Source organism: Amblyomma americanum, chromosome 7 (assembly GCF_052857255.1).
Source record: "Amblyomma americanum isolate KBUSLIRL-KWMA chromosome 7, ASM5285725v1, whole genome shotgun sequence".
In the NCBI taxonomy this organism is placed as follows: Eukaryota; Metazoa; Arthropoda; class Arachnida; order Ixodida; family Ixodidae; genus Amblyomma; species Amblyomma americanum.
This window is the reverse complement of record NC_135503.1, coordinates 84,440,816-84,446,815: the sequence shown is the minus strand read 5'-3', so window position 1 is coordinate 84,446,815 and position 6,000 is coordinate 84,440,816.

Sequence of the window (6,000 nt, the reverse complement as noted above, 5' to 3'; positions counted from 1 at the left end):
CTATGATCCGTATGATCTCCACCAATCATCTCTCTCCAAGTCACCGAATGCTTCTTCTTCCTCTTCTGTATTCTTCGGATAATACACGTCGTCTTCTTCACTGCTCTTTCGCCTTCTTCACACCGCTTTTTCGCTTAAAGCACGAATTTTCTAAAACAATGAAAATGACTTGGACGTGAGTTTCAACACGCCGCAGGCTTCGAACAGCTGGGTCCATGCAACTTGTTTACCAGCTTGTGTGCATAGGATCGGAAGAAGGAGATCCAGCTAGCACACGATGAGTGCGTCCTGTACTTTGTTTAGCTCATGCCTAGCAGCCGGCAAAGCCCGCACCGAACAATATTTTTGTCGTTGGCATTATCGGTTTTCTACGGCACCGCGCTGCACGAAACAACGCATTGTTTGTTTAGGGAGTTTAACGTCCCAAAGCGACTCATGCTATGAGAGATGCTGTAGCGAAGAGGACCGGACATTTCGACCATCTGGGTTATTTAACGTGCACTGACATCGCACAGTACACGGGCCTCTAGAATTTCGCATCCACCGAAATTCGACCGCCGCGGCCGGATCCAGCACGCGTCTTTCGGGCCAGCAGCCGAGCGCCATAACCACTCAGCCACGGCGGCAGCCGTACAACGCATTCTTGTTGAAATGCTACACCTGTTCATGGAAATGTGCCATTAGCAGCCAGGAAATATTTCAAGAATGCCCTTTGCAGTATACTTGTACAACATGCCACCGTGCCGCGGCAACGCAGCAGACGGCTCGCCGAGCACCCGACTTTTGCACACCTGTTACACGAAGAGCACCCTGACCGGCAGCGGAGCAGTCATCACTAAAAAGAGCCTTGGTCCGCCGCCACACGACACACTGCCCGACGTTCTAGGGCACTGTACCTCTGTTCTTCAAACGTAGGCCTCGCCTAGTTTGGAAACAGGGCCACATTGGCCCACGTTGTCCTCAGTTCTTTCATCGTAGGCCTCGCCATTTTTAAAAGCATCTGCAGTGGATCACGAAATGAATTAAGTTTCCCCGAAACAAATTTGGTCGTGCTAATCTAAGAAACATCTTATGATGCACCAACTCAATCGCTTCATATCTATTGCTTGTGCCGTATGGAGAAAGTTAAAAACGCGGCCGTCGCGATGGGTCAGTGGCTATAGCGGTCGGCTACTGACCCGAAAAGCGCGGGTCCGATCCCTGCCGCGGCAGTGGCACTTCGACGGAGGCGAAATGCTATAGAGGCTAGTATTTAGTACATACGTGTACTGCCCGATGTCAGCGCGTGTTGAGCACCCTCGCATGAAGTTATCGCAGATCCGCGATAAGTGAAGAATGCGCTAACGCACTTTCGAGACTGTGCTGAGAGCGGTGCCGCCACTTCGAGACAGTGAGCGCGCACTCATCGTTCACTCAGAACGCGCTTAAGCAGTGTTACAATAGCGTGGCGTGAGTGTGGAACCGCGTGGTTTTTTTATAATTATTCCCGGCCTTTCTTTAAATGTTGGAAAAAAGGACCATGTCAAAGATAACTTGCTGCAAAAAAAACGGATCGGTTCTTTCGTGACACCTCTACAACTTAAGGAAACGCACGTGTCCTGAAGTAAATATTAAGATTTTTCATAATTATTCTTAGCTAATTAATTAAATAAAATTTAAAAAGTCCTCTGAGGAGTGCCACACGGCGGACAAAATATGTCGTTGGTTTCACCTAGCTACGCCACTACACATTTTTTAATCTTCTGTTAATGTAATGTGAAACACCCATTTCGATAAAAAAAACAGTGAATTAAAGCTCGAGTGAGCTTTTATCGCAAAGAACAACAGCGGACATGATCACTTGCTGTACGTAAACGGTATGAATAGACTGGTGACGAGAGAGAAAATAGGTATAGATTAGATTTGAAAAAGCAAAAAACCAGAAAACACATCTGCCTTCTCAAGCAGTAAAGCTAACGTGGCTCGCTTTTCTATGGTTGTGAACTGTTTTGTCATTTTACTGTGTTTTGGGGAATTTTGCACTTATGGCTCTTGCCTACGTTTCTGCTTATGTACATCACCTTCATTTAATAAAAGCATCGGAAATTGTTACCAGTCGCAACTGCACTCCTTTCTCTTTGCTACCTCAAACACGCGCTGGCAGGCCGCATGACCATTTCTTAGGCCAACCGGTTTATCTTGCTGTGCAAAAACATACAGGATTCTTCGCTCTCCCAGCGAAACATTGTATTGATGAACTGTGTTGCTTCGACGTGTATTATCCTAATTTATTTGCCTTATGCGTCATATATGAAATACTCGAAGAACATATATTGTGCATGTGTATTCAGTTATTGTTCTCCATTTTCCTATTTTCATAGCAATACTTTTTGTCCCATCTTGAACCAAAGAGGCTTTATGCCTTTTTTTCCTTCTCTCTTCCTCCTTTTAGTCCCCTAGTCCCTCTTCCCCAGTGCAGGGTAGCCAACCGGAACCCCTTTGTGGTTAACATCCCTGCCTTTCCTTCCTCCTCTTTATATATCTATCTACAACACACGAGCGCAAACATTACTCTAGTATTTGGAGCCTTTTTTGGTGCAATCGATGACCAAGCTCCCAGTTTTTTGCTTCAAAAGTTTCCGGCGCCGAACATGCGGCTCGTTCTTCATTCTTGATTTTTCTTTTGCACTGAGGCAGTAGTCAGACATCTTTGCGTCGTCGTTACCTTTCCTCTTATGGTCTTGTCAAATGGCCATGACGCATCTTCCAAGCATTTCGGAATCCTGTCGCTCGTTTCACCCCCTCCCCGTTATTTCAAGTCTCATAGAGTCGCCTTTTCTCCCGACTGAGCCATTTCTCAGAAGAGCGCTTGTTCCGACTGCGCTTACCGCTATTATTACTTTGTGATTTTATGTACTCACATCTATATCTTCTCACGCCCAGCTACGGGCGGCACCGCACATTCATCCTCTCTAAATTTCCCTCTCGCCACTTTCAGCTGCCGTTTCTGTTGCTACAATAAGGCTCTAAAAAAGGGAAATGAGCCTATATCCCCTTTGGCTCTTCGTCTCCCCGGCACTCGCTATGGTGTAGCGCGATCTACTGCAATGCCGCAGCTTCGACTAGACATGTTTGGCCTCTGGCTAGCATGGTGGCGAAAAACCACAGGACCAGTGGGCCTAGAAAGCATATAAAGTACACTCGAGGTGACGCTGTTCGTACTCTGTGCAAGCGGAAATCCACACTTGAAGCGTTACGACAACTCCGACGTAATTAAGTAGCCTGACCTGCAAGATCCTATTTGTAAGTACGCGCCGACTTTTTTTTCCGGTAGGACAGACAGAAAAACTTTATTTCGCACGTGATTTTTTGACCCTGCTGGGCGCCAGGGCGATGTCGGGTTTGCAGACCTGAGCAGGACCACCCAGTCCTCCAAGCTCGATATGGCGTGCGGGGGAGGGTCAGGAGGGCAGCCGAAAAGAATGTGTGAGAGTGTGGCGTGAGGGTCACCAAATAGGAAGCATGCAGGGAATGTGCCAAAATAGTGGGATAACAACAGAGGGGGATGAAAGAGAGCGGGTCTGGAGGCGTCTGAAGAGGATCTGTTGGGAGTGCGTAAGAGAAGGGTGGGGAGGGGGGGTAAGTCCCACGGTCCAAACGGGGTATTTGCGTGAGCTCCGGCTCCGGCTTTCTCTTTTCTGGTAGGAAAAGAGAAAGCGGCAAAGCGCTAGAGTGACTTCTGTGAGCATACCCTCATTGCGGAACTTCTAGCCTGACGGCGCGTGCGCAAAGTAATGCAACTGCGATGGTGAGAACTATTTTTCATGTTTTGTGGAATGCGTTCGCCGAACGTTGACGACCTTTTCAGTCAGCGTGGTGGGGTGTCATTGTTGCCCGACACATGCTATGTTCCTGAAGAAGTTCGTCGCCTATCGTTTGTGCAAGACGGAAATCGGACATGATTCTTCTTTCACTGCAGCAGGCTGGTTAGAATATGTGTAACAGCTCCGTTTCTCTTTCGCTTGCATACTTGCAGGTGTTGTGGTAAATACTGAATGCCTGGTTCCAACTGATTTTGCCCAAATTACCTCGGAATTAAAAAAGCCATGGACTCTCAGAGCAGTGTTGTATAGTTTTCAAGTATGAGTTCCGTTTCTCATCGTGCATCCAACGAAGTGACGTAAACCGCTTTCTGATTTTTTTGAAAACAAAAATGCCCTCAGTCTCTGGCGTTCAGCGCATTTAGCTAAACTGTGCAATCCGTCTTTGCAAACATCAATTCAGTGCATGCAGAAAAAAAGGCTTCGTTCAATGTTGTTTTGACGACAATTGAGGGGAGATGCTACCCCCTATGGCGTAACAATGCTCGAATAAAGAGGCGATAAAACCAGCTCGTTATTTACAGATACGTAAATACGATAATAAAGCTAAATATACGTTCATTTTATTCAGTGCTAGAAGGAATTCTTTGTGAGTTTTAATGTTTATTTCAGGGTGTGAAAAGGCTCATTAAGATTAGAAATCAGCCATTCAGTGCGAGACAAATATGATATATTCGATTGCACATTTTGCACTCAATGGGGCGATAGTTCTTAAACATTATTTACAAATCATTGTATACATATGTTTTGTGAGTATCTTTTCGTACACTGTGCGCCACAAAGTTAATAATTTTCGGCTTTTCCTGCCATGGTCGCACTTATGCTGATAATCACAACGTGCGTCTCTTTACAGCTTCGACGTATTGCGAGGTCATCGTGCAAAAGGTGGAAGGTGCAATACAAGTGCCACGAGTATTTCCTTTCACTGCAGGACAGAATCACTTTATGGGTTTCTTAGCCATGCCACATCAGATAGCCAAGCTGCGTAGCCAACGTGAATACTCAGAACGCCAGCACACTTGATAATAAATGGTGCTTGAATAAAATATGTCCGGTAGAAATGTTTGCATTACTTAATTGTTGTCAAGTACTTGTGCTGCTTCACCTTCATTCGTCGCAGTGCCCGGTGCACGTTAGCAGTTTTGCTCCTCGCGACTACCTTTCGACACCTTCTTCGAGACAGTTGGGTCTGTATTAATTTGCTCTGGTACTTGCATTTAACACATGCAATGGCTGTACCGTCCTTGACCACAAGCGTGCACCTCTTGGAAAACAAATTTCCGTTGAATTATGGGCACTTGCCAGTAGCTGGTTGTACGCCTGCACCAGAGCACAGATTCAGCTTATTAACGTGCCCGATTAGCGCCTCCGCATCTGCTGGCTTTGAAATATCTCGCTGAAGCGACTTATTTCCTCATATATAAGCTTTAGTCACGGCAAAAGTCTTCCCGACCAGCTGCGTAGCCGGCAAGTCAATTTTTACTAGCTTTTGCAAAACCAATTTGCATGTGTCTGCGTGGCAGCATCCAATTCGCACTCAGCGTAGTGAATGCACTTCTCGCAGCGTGTCAAGGCAATATTTGACCACATATCAGATATCTTTAGGCTTGTATGTGGTACATACGCGTTTTTCTCGGCGGAAGCCGCATTGTTCCGCTCCTCGGGACTGTCGCAATCAGGCGTAGCGGTTGGCTGATTTCCTTGTGTGCCTAAACACCGCCTCCATTTTGCTGGAGGAGTTGCCTGCTCACAACTGTTCCTGTCTTTCTTCTCCTTTGGCAGCGACTTCGAAACATACTTTGGTGCATCCGGAGAGATGGTTGGAACAGCATCATCTGTAAGCAGTGGTCGGTCTCGGGGGATCTCCATGACTTCGCCGTTTATAGTCGTTTTAAAAGTGCGCTGAACGAAAATTGGTTCGAAATGGCGCTCGAACACAACGCTTCCTTGATTCAGCATTCGATCTCCCCTCTTGATGTTACGTCACCAAATATCACGGCGATCAGGGTCAGTGGGAACACAGAAAAGGGAGCGGGGTTCCTTGCACGACCGGTAACCAGTGTTTCAGCCCGGCGCAAAACAAGTGGTGTCACTTTTGTCTCGTCGTCTCTCCATCATTGTGCATGCATTACTCGCTTAA